The sequence below is a fragment of the Carya illinoinensis genome, chromosome 15 (assembly GCF_018687715.1).
Source record: "Carya illinoinensis cultivar Pawnee chromosome 15, C.illinoinensisPawnee_v1, whole genome shotgun sequence".
NCBI lineage: Eukaryota > Viridiplantae > Streptophyta > Magnoliopsida > Fagales > Juglandaceae > Carya > Carya illinoinensis.
Window position 1 is genome coordinate 20,652,717 of NC_056766.1, and position 20,504 is coordinate 20,673,220.

Here is a 20,504-nt window from a genome sequence, read left to right on the forward strand (position 1 = left end):
TCCAGGAGGTTCCGTCGTATGAAGTCACCTTGCGATTTCCAGGATGACGTGGAAAGTTTTATTTTTGTCTGAATTCTTCTTTTGCAGCATTTATGAGTATATTTTGAAGAAGTAATACGTTAAATATAGATTAGAAAAATTTATATATATATATATATATTAAAAAGTATTAAATTTGAAAATTGTTAAATAAATAAACGTAATACTATTTTTTAAAGAAATGGTAAACATGATAAAGTTATAATTCTTTTATGATTATTTTAAACTTTTATTTTAAAATATATATATATAATTCAAATAAGTTTTAATAGCTTGGCATAATTATATTGATTGATTAAAAATTAATTGTAACATAATCGTAAAAAATAAATTATTTCAAAACAATTGATTTATAACTTCTTCTTCTTTTTTTACAATTCTATAAAAAATAAATCATACTTAAAATTTATCTGCCTATCAATTATTTGATGCTATATTAATTTTTTTTTAAAGATAATTATTGAAATAATATAAACTGTATTTTTCTTTCGGATCACGTAGGGGTGTACATCCGAACCAGATTTTTATCCGGTCCGGTCTTGAAATCCAGATCCGGGTGTAATCCGGGCAGTTATCCACCCGGATTACACCCGGTCGGTTATTATAAATCCAGATCCGGTTTTATAATCCGGTAATCCGTAACTGGATTTTACACCAGTCATTTCCCCCCCAAAACGACACCATTTCTCTTACCTTTCAAACGAAAACTCTCGAACAAAAACTTCTGTCTTCTCTCACGCTCGTCACTGTCGTCTCTCAAGTTCTCAACCCTAGCCGACGGTGATTGCTATTGCGATTGCAAATCTCAAGTTCTCACGTCCATCTCTGTCTGAAAACCTAAGGTGTGTTAATCTCTCTCTCTCTCTCTCTCTCTCTCTCTCTCTCTCTCTCTGTGTCTCTGTCTCTCTCGGTTTGGGTGGATCCCTTTTTCTGGGTTTATTGTTGATTTTTGCTTGGGTCAGCGCTATCTCCATGTGTTTTGTCTACACTTATTCTGATTTAGTAGTACATGCATTTACGTGAAAGTCCCAAAACGGATTGCAAGATTTAGCCTTTAAATCTTAGGGTTTGCATCATCTAGCACATTTTCCCTCTTATTCTGATAGGTAGGATGTTGATTGGGCGTTTCAGAGGTAGTATGGGTATTGCTAAAATTTGATCCTATGTTAGTTTCTGATTGCTTTGTTTTAGAGGTAGTTGATAACTATCTTGTGTATGTTGAAAGTTATCTTCGTGTGAAGAGTCAGTACGCGCTTGTGTATGAATAAAAATTGCTTTAACAAGTAATGTTATCTCTTTTCCTTAAAAGGTTGCTTTCTGTTGCAGGCTTTGTCAAACACATGGGCTATTTTTTTTTTTTTTTGTTGCCCTTTACTTAGAGTAACAGCCACTGTCCCTGTGATGGATGGGCTTTGAAAATTGGAAAAACAAATACAAAAATACAAAATACAAAATATATAAGCTATCTAATCTTTGACCTTTTCCTAATTGACCAATCACATAAAACGTAGTCATACTTTCTTTCCTTTTGTTGTTTCTCAAAATATTAGATAATCAACTATCCTCACAGCAAAAGCAAAATGTGAAATAAAATTATGACTCCAAAGGGCCACTTTACTCCTATCATTTGCCTCTCATTGCTTAAATAAGATTGTATTGTTATTTTGTGTTGTGTTCTTTTATAATATTCATAATCTTTTTCTCGTTCAATGGGGTGCCAACTGCCATTGAAATACTTATAGAAGAATGAGAAGTATAGAAAATATATATATATATATATATCTCCATGACTTTTAGTATTCATATCATAGTTAATATCTTTAAAAAATAAGATTACATACCAACAAAAAAATGTTAATATTTTTTAGATATTAAGTAATCAAATAATAATATCAATATTACATCCCTACGACAAAGTAGGCATAAGTATAAATGTTTATAGAATTTGAATGTGGAAGCAGAGTCATGTCATGATCCTTGATCTTATTGGCAGAAGGAGTTTGTTTTGTTATATAGATTGATTGTGAGTTACGTAGATTGACCCGTTTATTAATAATTGAAAGGGACTATTTTTAAGCTTTAGTTCTATATATATATATATATAAATAATAATATATAACAGAAAGGAGACAGACATCTTATCAACAAATTTTGAATTCTAAAGAGACAGACATCTTATGATCTCCATCCTAATTACTAAAAGCTTATCATGAATTTGCCAATGTAATTCTTGACAAGTAACACATGATTCTGAGCTACCTTCCATGTTAGAAACTTTTAAGTGTCCATTGATGCCTCTTTCCTGTTTTTAATTTGCCTTTTTTCCTCTTACAAATATTTGCTGGAAATAGAGACTTCAAACTTGCCAATACTTCATTGATTGTGCAGGTCTTTTTCAACCCTTTGAAATTAGTAAATTACACCTTCTCTATCATTAATATTTATAAGGGATCCTACTGAAATGATTTGATCATATGAATGCATCTTTTTCTAACTATTAAGTTGGTATTCACCTATCATCTCTCTTCATCTTTTAAATCACAACCATATGTCATTAGTCGAGACTATTGCATTGTGGCTCATTGATGCAGTTATTATATTTGGAGTGAGATTTTAATGTCTAGCATTTGGATTTCAGAGACAAAACTATTCTAATTGCATGTACACAAGAATTTGTGTTCTAGTTGCTTTTGTTCAAGCACATTAATGGATGTTTAGAACGTGAAATAGGTTGTCTTAAGTACGTTACTGCTGTACTTCTATCTTTCTTGAATTGTTATTTCCAAATGTCCTTCATGATCAGTTTTGTAAACTCCTGTTCACATACTTTAATGTTATTGATGAAGCTGCAAACGTGCACATAGACATGAATAAATGTTGAAGGGTTTGAGACGTGGGAATACGTTCTTCTCTGCTATTTAATTCTGCCTTAATTTACAACCCTTTGAAGCTTGTAGGCCTTAAGAACTTCATTACCTATTTGGAAAAGTTACGTGGTCACCCATTTTTTGTTATGTTCAGCTAGGACAACCATGGATGCTGTTGGCCAGTCTCAACCAAAATATCATAATGCTAAAGAAGACTTATGTCAGTTCAAAGGTGATATTATTTCATCTATCTTGTTGCTTCATCTAGTGTTTAAAAAGCATGCCACATCCTTGCATTTGAAGCTTAGTTGGAATTTTGTTTATTACAATGAGAGGTGATGCAATTGGTAACTGAAGTGTTATGTTTTAATTATATGAGCCAAACACGTTAACATTTTTAGTAGTAGAATTAATACTGCCCATCACAAAAGTCATGATTTCATGTGCAGTTTATAGGTGTTGATCCTCTGCAAGCGGGGAATGTAGTTCAGCTTTTCTGAGAAGGCTAGCTGAATGCTCAGTTGGGACATAGAATTGGATCAAATTACAGGCCATTCAATTTGTTGATTTGTTGATTACAGGCCTAATTCTGTGCTTAAGCCCTTTGCTTTTTAATTTGTTGATTACAGGCCATCCATTTATCAGTTCAAGGTGAAAGAAATCAAAATTTCCCCCAAATTCAAGATTCAAGATTCAAAATGTGAAGAGTTATGATATTGTATTAGTTTAATTAGCTGCTGTGATGTATTATTATTTATTTTATTCTTTGTAAATTTATATTTTGCATTGTGATGTAACAACAATATTATCTAGTTTGCATTTTTATTTATTTTTTTCTTTGATTAATTTTTTTAGAAAATTCTTTTAAAGTGTTTTGATTATTTTTTTAAAAAAATCTAGGCAATTTAAATATGAGATCATATTTTTTTTAAAAAAAAAAAGTGATATAATTTCTTTTTAAAGTTATAAAGATTTTTTTAGATTTTTTTTTTCAAAACCCGGATTGAACCCGGGTATAACCTGGATATCCGGGATTAAAAGCAAAAATAAAAATAAAAATCCGGATATCTGGATACCCGGATCCGGATCCGAATGCACACCCCTAGGATCACATATCTATACCTTCCATATTTTCACCTCTAGAAATTGGCCTTTGGGAGGGATGAATTATTATTAAAATATTAAAAATGTTTATATATATTTTTACTATGTAGGTTTTGATATATAATACAAAAATATCATAAACATAATTTGAAGTGTAAAAAATCTTATCAAGATTTCTATTAATTAGAGATTAAAGACGTACATATAGTAATTCAAGATAGATAGAAGTTTATTTTTTTACTAAAATATTTAGTACATTTATCATTATTTAGATGGAAAAATGCAAGAATGAACATAAAAAAGAAAAGTTATGTATAAAAATGAATGTAAAAAGAAAAGTTGCCCTAAAGGAAACCTAGGGACACTGAGCAGCTATCGGCCCTAGCAACTTCTTTGCGGGTTTTCTTCCCCATACTTGCAAGTGGAGGGCTCGGCGGAAGTTTTTGAGCCGGGGGCAACTTGCAACCGCATAGGGATGATGTGTTCATTGAAGATAGTGTGACTAAGGGAGGGCAGATGCTCCCTTATATTCTCCTTCATGAGAAGAGCCTTTGAAAGGATGTCGTTTGGGTGCACCCACTCTTTAACAAGGGTGATACGACGTAACTTCTTGGGAGAGGCCGTCGATCGATCTGCCTTATCATCAGGAACTACCCCCCATATGGCCTTGACGGGGAACTCAATGCGATTTGCCTACCTGACTGGAAATTCCCACCCTCGGCTAGACATAAAGAAAAATTTTGTGGTTCAATCTTTGACTTTGCGATAGTGTTGTTCTAGTGAGACAAGGGTGTGCATCGACCTGAAACTACAAAGATTTTCCCAACATTTTTATGAGCTTGTGGGTCAAAAGATACTCGCTGTCAATGAGGTCAACGTGCTCTAGGTCTAATTTCAAAAAAGCACACTACCTTAGAATGCAACAACACATCAAGATCCTCCAAGCATTTAGATGGAGTTTAGAGGGGGCCAATACGAGATGGTCTAGCAGGTCACGAACAAGGTGAGAGAGTGGTAGCCTCAACCCAAAAGAGAACATGCTAAAGAAGAGGACAACCTTCAAGGTGTAACCCTCATCATCAATTGCCCCTTGACGTGGTCCAGGAGCCTAAAAAACCACCTTCTCCGAGACATGATAGGTGGAAGCAAATGACGACAAGAATTTGGGAGTAGCTTCTGAAGGCTTGATAACTATGACTTTTATGTGATTTTTATTACTCTTTTATTTATAAGAAGTGTCGGTTTTTCTTTAATTCTAATGATTTTATTTTATTTTGATATATTTTTTCTTTATTTTCTTATATTTGAAGGAATGAGAAGATTTAGTGCAAAAGGAGAACATTTTGGTACAAAAGAAGAGACTAAGAATCTAGACCGACGAGAGGCAACAAGATCTGAAGAGAGCTGAGGAGATTTGGGCGAGTAGCCTTGTCATGCTGGCAGCAAAAAGACTTATCTTGAAAGGTGAGAATAATTACCTCTCGATAGGTGAGGAGACCCGAGAGCGACCAGATTAGTTGATGTGAACCCATGGGATTGAAATCCACTGAACCCACAATCCAATTGAAAACCTACCCAATAAAACTAAGAATCAAGTCAAGAGGATGTTGAAATCTTATTTTAAGAACCTAGATTTGGTGAGAATGCCACAAAGGTTTTGCCTTTGATAAGTTTGTAGTTCAATCAAGAACAAGTAGAGAAAACTGAAAAGTTCTCTAAAATTTCATTTAATGTTTAAACTTGTGTAACATTGTGAATTAAATGCGGCTATAAGGTTGTTTTTAATCCCTTCATGAAACCTTAGGCCAACTAACATAAAACCCTAGGCCAACTAAGGCCTTCATTAATTAAAAGACATGGGTTGAACATCTTCAAGTCCAAAACATATCCTATAGCTAATAAAAGAAGACCACTTAATGAATTAAATATAGAAACATAAAATAGGTCTACACGCCTATACTTATTAAAATAAAGAGTCTACACTAAATCCTAAGCTATGCCGCCCCTTTTGTGGCTTGGATCACATGGATTAAAGTTGGTTCTTCTTCTTTCAAGCCCATTTTGAATGTTGAGGTTTTGCTCGATAAATTTGCAAACTCGGCCCAAGTGGATTGCACCAATTTTTGTATTATTTTCTTGATCTTCTTAGCTCTTGACCTTATGATTAGCTCATTTGGAACTTGCAATGGATTTTTAAAACTCTGTCCACCATGGTGCCCATCACTAGGTGACAATGATGAGTGTGCGAAAGTGCACTTTATATACTCCATTATTGGACTAAAATGCTAAAATGTGAATAAAAATCATAGGAATTAATGTCTATTCTTAAATTGAATTTCTATTTATGTTGGGATACTTCTAAGCAGTTTTTTTATGTCTAATTTTAGAGTTTATAAAAGAGCAAGTCAAGCCCAGTCAAATTCAAAGGAGGACATTCATGGGGTTTGAGAGCAATTTGGAAGAAAAGAAAAAGAAAAAAATTACAAAATGAAACCACAAGAAGTCCAAGTCTGAAATTCGCTAGGAGACAGTCTGGACATACTTTAGTCTTTTGACTGTATCTTTTTACTCATATATCGGATTTGTGTGATTCTTGATGCATTGGAAAGCTATCTTAAAGGGCTATAACGTTGTCTCTAATAAAAATTTCCAAATTCGAAATCCTGAAGGCTGTACGTGGCTACTAAGATAAGTCCTAAAATTTAGATGATTTTTTTATGCGGAAATTAAGAGGACATTAGGGTTTCTTTCTTACTCTATATAAGCATATCATTAGCACGAAATGGAGAGGAGGAAGAGGCACAAGAGGCAGATCTGAAGAGAGGAGAAAATTACTTCCATGGCCACCGTTCGCTTCAGTTTTCTCTGGAGATTTTTGTTGTCCAATATATTTATGGGTAACTAAATTTTCTAGTAGGGTTAGGGATGAACTTGCACATTAGATGGTATTTATAATTTATTGTTAATTCATGTATTTGATTTTCAATTGCTAAAACTCTTTTGTTTTATCATTCTCAATTCATCGTTGATGTTTTCTTCTCTGAATAATCATAAAATTTATTGTATTTATGGATTCAGTCATGCTTTTTCTATTGAATGGATTAGTTCTTTGATTATGTTTGAATCAATTATTTATCTATATTGATTTAGTTTTTTGCTGCAATATCGCTTCCTGAGTATATTGTCGTCATTGGATTTTATCAATAGGGGTAGTAATTCAAGTTTTTTAAAAGTGGTGAATGTTTTTTCAAAGGGTTACATTTGATTTAAGTCTGGTTTATAAATCTATACCTTCCGATTGGGAATTGCGGGAATTGAGTTCCTAATTGAGTTATCCAATGAATTAAGAATAATTAAAATACCAGATTTGTGCAAGGGATTCCCGACGCTCTACTGTTTGTCAAATTTGAGTACTTTTTCTGTTAATCACTTTGCTTCACTTGAATTTACATTTAAAATTAATCTTTATTCTCTATTACTTATTTAATATTTTTTTCTTTAGTTTCTTTGTTCCTCTTGCTATTCTTTTAATTTGTCTCCCTGTGGAATCGACACCCCAAAGCTGTGCTACAACTATCGCGTTATTCTTTGGGCATAATCAAATTTTGGCGCCGTTGCAGGGGAAACGGTAGAAGAATTGTGAGATAGTTTTTCTTTTCAACAGTTTGTAAAGGCGGTAACTCCGTTCCCTATTTTAGCTTGTTGCATCTTTTTTTATTTTCTTTTTCTTTTTATAGTTTTTTTAGTGTTGGGTTTTTCTCTACCTTGCATGCACAGGTATAGAGACGCCTTGGGTCGGTTTGCTTGTAGACCTGTGTTAGAGTCAGAGTTTAATTTTTCTGATCATTTGTTTGATAATTCTTCTAATTCTGAGAAAATGAGTGAACACGAAGATCAACCCACTAGGATCCTTTAGGATTACCTCCACCCTACACGCACAGCCACACCATCATGCATCATGTTTCCAGCTAATATTCGCCAATTGGATTTTAAAACAGGGATGATACAGTTACTCCCTACTTTTCATGGCTTGGAAAATGAAAATCCATATGTGCACATTAGGGAGTTTTAGGAAGTAGTTGCGACTTTTCATAGTCAAAATGCAACTGATGACATTGTGAGACTTAAGTTCTTTCCTTTCTCTTTGAAAGATAGAGCTAAGAGTTGGCTATACTCATTGAGACCACGATCTATTGGGTTATGGAATGAGATGACTCAGGTCTTCTTTAATAAATACTTTCCCTAACATAAGACTAATGCTTTAAAAAGGCAAATCTCCACCTTTGTACAAAAGGATAGTGAGACTTTGTATCAGTCTTGGGAGAGATTTAAGGAGCTATTAAGTATGTGTCCTCACCATGGATATGAGAATTGACACTTAGTGAGCTATTTTTATGAGGGACTTACACCTAGAGAGTGTCAATTTGTGGAGATGATGTGTAATGGTGAATTCTTACAGAAAGATCCTGATGAGGCCATAGAATACCTCAATGAGCTTGTTGAAAAAGCTCACACTTGGACTGCACCTAGTGCTACTGAGAGCACAAATAAGTCACGACCTGCAGGAAACCTAAATGGTGGTGGAATTTACCATCTCAGGGAAGAAGATAACCTAAAAGCTAAGGTTGAGATGCTCACTAGAGAGCTAGAGGCTTTGAAGACTAAGGACTTAAAGCCAACACACGTGGCTAATCATGCAGAGTCTTTTGGACTATGTTTTGTGTGTGGTGGGGTAGATCACCTTGCCCAAGAGTGTCCCACATTGGCTGAAATGAGAGGAATGTATGAGGAACAATGTAATGCCTTAAGTATGTACAAGAAGCCTTTTACACATTTCTCTGACACCTATAATCCGGGGTGGAGTAATCACCCCAATTTTAGCTGGAAGTCTGAAAACCAGCCGCTTGCACAACCCCCTAGATCATATCCTACACCATATCATGCACCTTCATCTTCTAGGAGCCCCTTAGAAGATACTTTACATACTTTTATTGAGCCACAAGGTAAGACTAACCAAAAGTTTGAATCTTTGATTACGCAGGTTGTTGAAGAAAATAAGGAGATAAAAGGTCAAGTGTCCAAATTGATGAGCTCCTTGAGTATGAATGAGCGAGGTAAGTTTCCTTCTCAAGCTCAATCTGTACCCCATGGTCAACACATGGCACAAGAGAATTTGAAGGATGCGAATGCCATTGTGACACAAAGTGGTAAGTCATTACACATCCCAACAACGAATAAATCAAAGGATGTGGAAGAGGATCAAAGCAATAGTGGTGTCGAGCTGCCCAAAGAAGCCGAGGTAATAAAGAGCCCAGTTAAGGTACCATTTCCTCAAGTTTTAAAACTGAATAAGCGAACTTTGGATCCTAACAATGAAATCTTGGAGAATCTCAAGCAGGTAAAAATTAACTTCCCTCTTTTGCATGTTATTAAACAAGTTCCTACTTACGCAAAAGTTCTTAAAGATTTGTGTACAGTCAAGAGGAAGCACCATGTTAAGAAGACAACATTTCTGACAGAGCAAGTTAGTGCTCTAATTGAGCAGCAGATTCCTCCCAAGTACAAGGATCCTGGTTGCCCAACCATTGCATGCAGCATTGGAAATCATGAGTTTGGGCAAACTTTGCTAGATTTAGGAGCTAGCGTGAATCTAATGCCATATTTTATTTATTTGCAGTTGGGGTTGGGAGAAATCAAACCAACCACTGTGGTATTACAATTGGCTGACCGTTCAATCAAAGTACCCCGGGGTGTGGTAGAGGATGTTCTAATTCAAATTGATAAATTTTATTATCCTGTTGATTTTCTAATCCTTGACACTAGCTCTATTGTTGATACTACTTCTAAAATTCCTATGATTTTAGGTAGGCCTTTTCTTGCCACTGCTAATGCTCTTATTAATTGCAGGAATGGGCTCATGAAGCTTTCTTTTGGAAACATGACTCTCGAGGTGAATATCTTCCATATTGCAAGACAGCCAGAAGATGATGACGAGAGCCACCAGATATACATGATTGACTCACTCATAGAAAAGGGAGTTTCTATAACTCATGATTTTGACCCCCTTGAGTATTTTCTTATTAATTCTGAGTTTGATTATATCAGTAATCCATTTGATGTAGTTGATATTTGTGCTATCTTTGATAGAACTCAGGATTATGTCACTCGGGGCCTGGCAACCAAAGTTTGAGGAGTTGCCTGAGAGAGAGGAAAAGCAAATTCCTTCAAGTGTGGAAGCACCCAAAGTTGAACTGAAACCTCTGCCTAAGGGTTTAAAGCATGTTTTCCTTGGTCCAAGTGATACTTTTCCTGTTATTATCTAATCTGAATTGTCTGAGTCTCAAGGTGAGAAATTAATTCGGATCCTAAGTGAGCATAAGTCAGCCTTAGGTTGGAGCATTGCTGATATAAAAGGTGTTAGTCCCCTGGTCTATTCTCATAAAATTAATTTGGAGGAAGGAACTAGCCCTCGTAGAGACCCCAGCGTAGGCTTAATCCTACTATGAAAGAAGTGGTGAAAAATGAAGTGTTGAAACTATTAGATGCAGGCATTATATATCCTATTGCTGATAGTAAATGGGTAAGTCCTACACAGGTTGTTCCTAAGAAGTCAAGTGTTACTGTGGTGAAGAATGACCTGGGAGAGCTAGTCCCTACAAAACTTGTGACTGGGTGGCGGATGTGCATTGATTATAGAAAATTGAATGCTGCCACCCGGAAAGACTATTTTCCTCTCCCTTTTATTGATCAAATTCTTGAGCGTGTGGCTGGTCATCCTTTCTATTGTTTCTTGGATGGTTATTCTGGTTATTATCAAATTGAAATTGCATTAGAAGACCAGGATAAAACCACTTCCACTTGTCCTTTTGGTACTTATACTTTTCGTAGAATGCCATTTGGATTGTGTAATGCACTTGCTACTTTTCAACGTTGCATGATGAGCATTTTTAGTGACATGGTTGAAAATTGCATGGAAGTTTTTATGGATGACTTGACTGTTTTTGGATCTACTTTTGATGCATGCTTATTGAATTTAGAGAGGGTGTTGACTCGCTGTAAGGAGAATGAATTGGTTTTGAATTGGAAAAAATGCCACTTTATGGTACCTTCAGGTATTGTGTTAGGGCATATTATTTCTTCTAGGGGGATAGAGGTAGATCAATCTAAGATTGAATTAATCTCTAAGTTGCCTACACCTAGGACAGTAAAGGACGTGAGATCCTTTCTTGGTCATGCGGGCTTTTATAGGAGGTTCATACAGAATTTTTCCACCATATCTAGACCATTATGTGACCTCCTAACTAAAGATGCCCCATTTGAGTGGACACAAGATTGTCAAGAGGCCTTTAAAACGCTAATTGGCAAGCTTACCTCAGCACCCATAATGCAGCCACCTGATTGGACTTTACCTTTTGAGATTATGTGTGATGCAAGTGATTTTGCTGTAGGTGCTGTACTTGGACAGCGAAGGGAGGGAAAGCCTTTTGTCATTTACTATGCTAGTAGAACTCTAAATAGTGCTCAGATGAATTACTCCACCACTGAAAAAGAGTTGCTAGCTGTAGTGTTTGCTTTGGATAAGTTTCGTACTTACGTGATTGGTTCTCCTATTATTATTTTTACGGATCATGCAGCCCTTAAGTATCTTCTTACAACGAAGGATGCTAAGGCACGATTAATACGATGGATTTTACTTTTGCAGGAATTTGACATCACCATCAAAGACAAGAAAGGAGTGGAAAACGTAGTGGTTGACCATCTCTCGAGGCTCACATTTGAGGACACCTCTGACCACCTGCCAATTAGGGATGATTTTCCCGATGAGCATTTACTATCTATTACTTCTCTACCATGGTTTGCTCATATTACTTATTTGGCTGCAGGTGAGATACCGGTGGATTGGAGCGCTCAGGACAAGAGGAAGTTCATAACTGAGGTACGTAATTTCTATTGGGATGATCATTTTCTTTTCAAATACTGCCCTGACCAAATTTTAAGGCGTTGCATCCCTGATGAAGAGATTGCTAGCGTCTTGGAATTTTGTCACTTTCAAGCTTGTGGGGGCCACTTTTCAATGAAGAAAACCGCTGCAAAAATTCTGCAATGTGGATTTTATTGGCCCACCATATTTAAGGATGCAAACATCTATTGTCGCTCATGTGAAAAGTGTCAAAAGTTAGGAGTTATATCCTGTCGTAATATGATGCCCTTAAACCCAATTTTAGTGAGTGAAATTTTTGATTGTTGGGGCATTGATTTTATGGGACCATTTCCTCCTTCTTTTGGATATCAATGTATTATTGTGGCAGTAAATTATGTGTCAAAATGGGTAGAGGTAGCAGCTTGCAGGAGCAATGATAATAGGACGGTAATCAAATTTCTCAAAGAGAATGTGTTATCTCGATTTGGTACACCACGTGCTATCATTAGTGATCGGGGTACACATTTTTGCAACCGTTCTTTTGAGGCTTTGATGAAAAAATATGGGGTGGTACATAAGATCTCTACTGCCTACCACCCCCAGACAAGTGGACAGGTAGAACTTGCAAACAGGGAAATTAAGCAAATTTAAAAAAAAAAAAAGGGTCAATCCAGATCGCAAAGATTGGTCTTTAAGACTAGTTGATGCGCTTTGGGCCTATCGTACAGCTTTCAAAACTCCCTTAGGTATGTCACCTTATAGGCTTGTTTTTGGGAAGTCTTGCCACTTACCTATGGAGCTCGAGCATCGAGCTTATTGGGCCATCAAGCATTTCAATTTTGATATGGGAGAAGCAGGTAAGCTTAGAAAATTTCAGTTGACCGAGTTAGAGGAGTTGAGAAATGATGCTTATGAGAGCTCTAGAATCTATAAAGCTAAAATGAAAGCGTTTCATGATAAAAATATTTTGAGAAAAACGTTTAAACTTAATGATCGAGTGTTTTTATATGATTCTAGACTCCATAAGCACCCAGGAAAACTTCGATCTAGGTGGACTGGCCCCTTTTTAGTAAGGAATGTTTTTGTAAATGGGGCGATAGAAATAGAAGATCCTAAGGATGGTCGGATCTTTAAAGTAAATGGTCAACACCTTAAAATATTAATTGATAAGCAAGTTCCGGAAGTGGAAGACATTCCACTTGTGGATCCAGTCTATCAACCTTGACCACACCACCAAGGTATGTGTTTCTTTATTTATTTTGTTTTGCTTTGTTTTGTTTTTGTTTTTTCTTATTTTCTTTCTTTTCATTTTTGTTTGCTATTATTTTCTTTGTTTTTTATTGCAGGATAGTTTCATTTGATCATTTCAGATTACCATCTTTGGTGTTTAGGGAGCTACCCACGTCACTCATTAGGTGTATTCTACCATTTTCAGTTACTCCCCATTCAATTTTGATTCTTAAACATTCAGGACAATGTTTCATTTAAGTTGGGGGGTGGTGGTGCAAATTTAGTTTTAAAATGCTTGTTGGAACTCTGTGACATATTTTCATGTGTCAATTTTTTTTAATTTGCATAACACTAGTATCATTTTCACATGTGTACTCATTCTCATTCATAGCCATCTTCGTGAATTCACCAAACCCACCAGATCATTTTTTGCTAAAACATTCACAGAATCCTTAATGCACTTATCCAAGTTTTGTGGTAAGATGGTGGTTTGACACATGTAGCTAGAGAACTCTTTTGCTTAAGTTTTCATGTGAATTTGGAGAGGATTGAGAGCATACAAATGCAGTAAATTATGATAAGCGTTCATTAATCTGTTGAATTGGGCACTTCTTTTGAGAATATCATTACATGGTTTGCGGTACAATGGTGGATATACTTGGGATATGATGAAGGTCAACTTAGGATTAACGTTTGAGCCTTTCAAGCTATCCTTTCCATCATAGACCCCTAGTAGCCAACTTTGAGCCAATAAAACACTTGTAGCTTTTTCTTTTCATATGCCCATATTATCCATGCCTCTCCACATTGGAGTATAACCTATACACAGATTTTCTTACCCTTTTTACTTCCAAGTGTATACTAGGTGTGTAATTTATATTTCCTTTCTTTAATTTTATCATTTTCAATTAAAAAAAAAAAAAGAGAAGAAGAAGACGACGAAAAAAAAGAGAAGAGTACAAGTTACAAAGTGTTCAATTGAGTGAGCTCCAAAAAAAAAAAAAAAAAAAAAAAGAAGTTGGTATAGATGGAAAGAATACAAAAGTGGCATGTATTTGTCCATCAAATTGTTGAAAAAGAAACAAAGGAAGAAGAAGGAAAAACATTATTATTTGATGATCTGAAAAGTTGGAGAGTATATTAAGTGAGAAGTGTGGTCTATTGAGATATTTAATAAAATTCCATTTGTTTGTACTTGGAAGCTTTTGAATCCCTTTCATTCTTTTTTTTTATATAACCCCAAAACCAAGCCATATTACAACCTTTTGTGTTGACCATTCTGATCCTAAATAAGCTGTTGGAAAGATTGATAGAAGTCTCATTTGTTAGTGTTCTATCATAAGATCAATGTTTGCTTGTTGCTTGTACATAATTGCCTAATTTTCCATGAGAGTGTATATACACCCATTGTCAACTCCATAGAGAGAGCCCTTACACGAAACACTATTATACCCGTGAGTTATGGAGTTGAACCTTTTGCTTAAGATGTTCTTGATGTTGCATGTGTCAAGGTTAGTGGTACAATGGTTATGGCTTGGAGAACACACACACACTCTGTGGATTGCTATAGGTGGATTGATCTTGATGGGTTATTGGATTCCTTAGATTGTTTTGATATGTGAATCTGGAAAGTGTGACTTGATGGCCTTTATGTGTGATTTTCTTTGGTCTCTTTCGTTGTTTTGACATGAAAATTGCTAGGGACTAGCAAGGAGTAAGTTGGGGAGTGTGATGAGTGTGTGAAAGTGCACTCTATATACCCTATTATTGGACTAAAATGCTAAAATGTGAATAGAAATCATAGGAATTAATGTGTATTCTTAAATTGAATTTCTATTTACGTTGGGATACTTCTAAACAGTTTTTTTATGTCTAATTTCAGAGTTTATAAAAGAGCAAGTCAAGCCTAGTCAAATTCAAAGGAGGACATTCATGGGGTTTGAGAGCAATTTGGAAGAAAAGAAAAAGAAAAAAAACACAAAATGAAATCACAAGAAGTCCAAGTCTGAAATTCGCTAGGAGACAGTCTAGACATAGTTTAGTCTTTTGACTGTTTCTTTTTACTCATATATCGGATTGGTACGATTCTTGATGCATTGGAAATCTATCTTAAAGGGCTATAACTTTGTCTCTAATAAGGATTTCCAAATTCAAACTCTTGAAGGCTGTACGTGGCTGCCAAGATAAGTCCTAAAATTTAGGCGATTTTTTTATGCAGAAATCAAGAGGACATTAGGGTTTCTTTCTTACCCTATATAAGCATATCATTAGCACAAAATGGAGAGGAGGAATAGGCACAAGAGGCAGATCTGAAGAGAGGGGAAAATCACTTCCATGGCCACCGTTCGCTTCAGTTTTCTCTGGAGATTTTTGTTGTCCAGTATATTTATGGGTAACTAAATTCTCTAGTAGGGTTAGGGATGAACTTGCATATTAGATGGTATTTCTAATTTATTGTTAATTCATGTATTTGGTTTCAATTGCTAAAACTCTTTTGTTTTATCATTCTCAATTCATCGTTGATATTTTCTTATCCGAATAATCATAGAATTTATTGTGTTTATGGATTCAGTCATACTTTTTCTATTGAATGGATTAGTTCTTTGATTATGTTTGGATTATTTATCTATATTGATTTAGTTTTTTGCTGCAATATTGCTTCCTGAGTATATTGTCGTCATTGGATTTTATCAATAGGGGTAGTAATTCACGTTTTTTAAAAGTGGTGACTGTTTTTTCAAAAGGTTACATTTGATTTAAGTCTGGTTTATAAATCTATATCTTCCGATTGAGAATTGCGGGAATTGAGTTCCTAATTGAGTTATCCAATGAATTAAGAATAATTAAAATACCAGATTTGTGCAAGGGATTCCCGACGCTCTACTGTTTGTCAAATTTGAGTACTTTTTCTGTTAATCACTTTGCTTCACTTGAATTTACATTTAAAATTAATCTTTATTCTCTATTACTTATTTAATATTTTTTCTTTAGTTTCTTTGTTCCTCTTGCTATTCTTTTAATTTGTCTCCCTGTGGAATCGACACCCCAAAGCTGTGCTACAACTACCGCGTTATTCTTTTGGCGTAATCAGACAACAAGAATTAGTGATAAGCAAGATGTTTTACCTCCTAGGCCAGAAGTGACAAGGCTCTAGTCGATTAGATTGGGTGACTAGTTTGGGCGACAAAACTTCAGCTTAGCAACATTTAGAAGCAAACAGCCTAAAGGACAACGACCAGTTTAAACGATCATCTTAAACAACACATCTTGGGCGGCCACTAGCTTGGCCGAGAAGACTTACCGCTCAGTTTGTTAGCGAGAGAAGCCCGTCATCTCAGCTAAGGAGTCTTTCATCCAGGTCACGGGCCGAGGAGAGTATTTTTACTTAGCGCACATGGCATTCTACCCAGTGGGACTCTCCTAAGTTTTGCAACCAATTAATCTGCTGACCACCAAATCCTCCCAAGATCTTTGATTCTGCAAATCAATCCGCTTATCACTATATCTTTCATTTTTTATAATTTCATTATTTTTGAGATATTTTTCTCTTTTGTTAATATTTATCTTTAGAAACTATTTTCCAGATATTTAAGCTAGATTATAGCCGTAAGTCTCTGATTCCATTTTGTCAACTTTAACAGCTATTTAATCCCAGCTTGTGGGATGAATTAGGGAGTTCTGAGTTTGAGAGTCTGATAATCTAGAATCTAGTTTCTTAGTTTAGTTTTTATTCTTTATTTTTCTAAGGAGGCGGCGGATTTGGAGAGCAGAGATGACCCTAACGAAGAACACTAGTTTTATTTTATTTTTTTCAGCTTCATTATGAACTAATTTTAATTTTTAGAGCTTCGATGTAGTCTAGCTTTGAACATAATTTATATTTCAAGTTATTTTATTTTCAATATTTCTATAATTGAGTGTTTATTCCTTATTCTTAATGCTTGCAATTTTCTTGCTAATTATTGTTTGATCTATTGAATCGCAATAAGACCGAGAAGTGATTTGTGATTAAAACTCTAGGATTAAGCACCATTAGTTGAGCGAAAGTAGAGATACTTTATCGTGATTAATGTGATTTTCAAAAAAAATCCAAAGAACTTAATGAGTCTCCAATCAATCCGACAGTCAGAAAGGTACCACAGAAAAAGAGAAATTTTAGCACAAAGAAGTGTGCTGCTATAGCTGAGGAAATTGACCTCCTTTTAGCAGCAGGATTCATCAAGGAAGCTTATTATCCAGAATGGCTATCCAACGTTGTACTAGTAAAGAAAGCAAATGGAAAATGGTAAATGTGTGTAGATTTCAAAGACTTAAACAAAACCTACCCAAAAGATAGTTTTCCACTTCCAAGAACAGACGTCATTGTGGACATCACGGTGGGACACCAGGTACTAAGTTTCATGGAAGTCTATTTGGGCTATAACCAAATTCCCATGAATTATGTGGATGAAGAAAAAATGGCTTTCATCACTGATAGGGGCCTTGATTGCTATCGAGTAATGTCGTTTGGCTTAAACAATGCGGGAACCACTTATCAAAGACTGGTCAATCGGATGTTTAAATAGCAAATTAGGAGAACTATGAAAGTATATGTTGACAACCTGTTAGTAAAAAGTAAGGAGCCTGCTCAACACCTAGCCGACCTGCGGGAATCTTTTGGAGTTCTACTGAAGTACAAGATGAAATTGAACCCGGCAAAGTGTGCCTTTTGATAAATATGAAAGTACCACAATGCATTAACGATGCCCAAAGATTGGCAGGAAGGATAGCGGCCTTAAACAAATTCGTGTCAAGATCCACAAACAAGTGTCTTCCTTTCTTCAGAGTCTTGAGAAAAGTCTATACGTGAAATGAAGAATGCAACAAAGCTTTCGAAGAATTAAAACGGTAGCTTTCCAATCCACCTTTGTTAAAACAACCTAACACCGGGGAAGTCCAGTACATAATATACTTAGCAGTATCTCCGTATGCCGTCTCAGCAACCCTCGTAAAGGATGAGGGTGCCACCCAAGCACCAATATACTATGCAAGCCGTGCACTCAGAGGCACTAAGGCTAGGTATCCAAGGATGGAAATGCTAGTGTTCACCTTGGCCATAGCTGGGAGACAACTACAACCTTACTTCCAAGCTCATCATATCAAAGTGGTACCAAAACACCTGCTTGGAAAAGTACTACAGAAACCAGACTCAGTAGGTAGGATGGTCGTGTGGTCTATAAAACTCAGTGAGTATGACATTGAGTATGTGCCAGGGAAAGCAGTTAAGGGAAAAGCCTTGGTAGATTTCATGGTAGAATTCACGGTATTTCAAGAAGAGGCTCAGGGCATGCCTCATCTTCAACAATGGCAAATGTTCGTGGACAGGTCAACTTGTCGAGCAAGAGGAGGAATAGGTATTTATATTATTGAAGAAGAAGGGAATGAACACTATTATATGGAAACACTCGCATTCAAAACTACCAATAATAAAGCCAAATACAAGGCCTTAATCGTCAGGCTTTCCATAGCCAAGGTGTTAGGCACAAGTCAAGTTGAGGCAAGAGCGGACTCTCAAATAGTAGTGAATCAAGTCAACGAGACTTACGCCACTAAAGGAGAGAAATTGAAGCTTTACCTAAATCGAGTGTGGGAGGTCTGTGACCAACTCACTTGCTTCAACCTAGAGCAAGTACCAAGAGAAGGTAACACAATGGCAGATAGGTTGGCAAAAGCCACCTCCTCAAAAGAAGAAGTTACCCTCCCTTGGAAAGTGCATAGAAGGGTGATTGAAGTCCTAGCGATAGGAACTCCTGTTTTCCACCTGGAGACAACAACGCTAGAGTGGGTGAGAGAAATGTTTGAGTATCTGGATTCAAGAAAGCTCTCTAGTGACAAGGAGGCGGCGAGGAAAGTCAAAAGGAATCCAGTGAGGTTTTTCAGAATGGAAGGGGGTTTGCTTCCCCTTTACTGAGGTGCATCTCACTGGCAAGGCGCAATATGTCCTGACAAATATCCATGAAGGTGTCTGCAAGAATCATTCAGGAGGGAACTCACTTGCAAGGAAGGCACTACGGGCAGGCTACTACTGGCCCAATGCCATCAGAGACGCCAAACAATTTGCAAAAAAATGCGTCCAGTGCCAAGTCCATGCTCTAGTCCCACATCGTCCCCCTGAAAAGCTATTCTCTATCACATCCCCATGGTCGTTCTTGCAATGGGTGATAGATCTAGTAGGGCCTTTTTCCCTAGGGAAAGGAGGCCTAAGACATGTTGTAGTGGTCATAAATTATTTCATAAAATGGGCAGAGGCAGAGCCACTATCAACCTCATCAGCAAAGGCCATCACTAGGTTCCTATGGAAACATATTGTGTGTAGATTCGGGGTCCCTCATACTATAATCTCAGACAAGGACAGGCAGTTTGATTCAGGGGTGCGAGGAACTTGGAATCCATGTCAAGTTCTCATCCACCGGTCATCTATAAGCCAATGGCCAGGCGAAGTCAACCAATAAATCCTTGCTAGGCATCCTAGAGAAGAAGTTAGCAGGTAGGAAGAAAGGATGGGAGACAGAACTTCTAGAGGTGCTATAGGTGTATAGGACAACAGTGAAGACGTAGACTAGGGAGACGTTGTTCGCCTTGGTATTTGGCAGTGAAGCAGTTGCACCAGTAGAGATAGGCATGCCTAAACACCGAATACAACATTTCAATCAATAAGATAACATCGAAACTTTGGAAGAGCACCTTGACCTTTTGGAAGAAAAGAGAAGAGAGGCAAAGATCCAAAATATTCTCCATAAAAGTAAGGCAAAGCACTACTTCAACAAACAGGTAAGCTCAGGTCCTTTAAGGTAGGTGACCTTGTTCTCAAAGACACTGGGATGACAACCCAGGATGAGGGAAAACTTGGGCCACACTAGGAGGGTCCATACGTAGTCACAACCAACAACAAACTAGGCTCATACCACCTTAAAGACTCCAAAGGGAAGGAACTACAACATTCTTGGAACACTAAGCATCTCAAAAAAGTTTTTGCTTAAAGCTCACATTATGTATCTGCGAATTTTATTGCTTCATTAGTTTCCTATTTTCATTTCCTTTACACAATAAAGGCAAATCAATAAAGGCAGGAGGTTGTTTGGCTTATGTACTCATGTGATATCCATATACAACCACCAGTGACGAGTCAAAAGGCTCGTAGTACAAACGAATTGGGCGTGGAAGCTTGAAGGCCCTATAACCCACCCCATACTTAGTCACCAATGACGAGTCAAAAGACTCGCGGTGCAAAAGTCACTAGTGACGAGCCAAGAGGATTGTGGTGCAAACGAATTGGGTGTGGAGGCCAGAATGCCCCACGACAC

At 36.5% G+C, this 20,504-nt stretch overlaps 1 non-coding gene across 1 annotated transcript; it reads right to left on the bottom strand.

The window, feature by feature from the left end:
• Window positions 1-8,267: 8,267 nt before the first annotated feature.
• Window positions 8,268-8,375, bottom strand: LOC122298011. Its single transcript, XR_006239069.1, has one exon. It is a non-coding gene; the product is annotated as a small nucleolar RNA R71 (small nucleolar RNA).
• Between the last annotated feature and the right edge of the window lie 12,129 nt (window positions 8,376-20,504).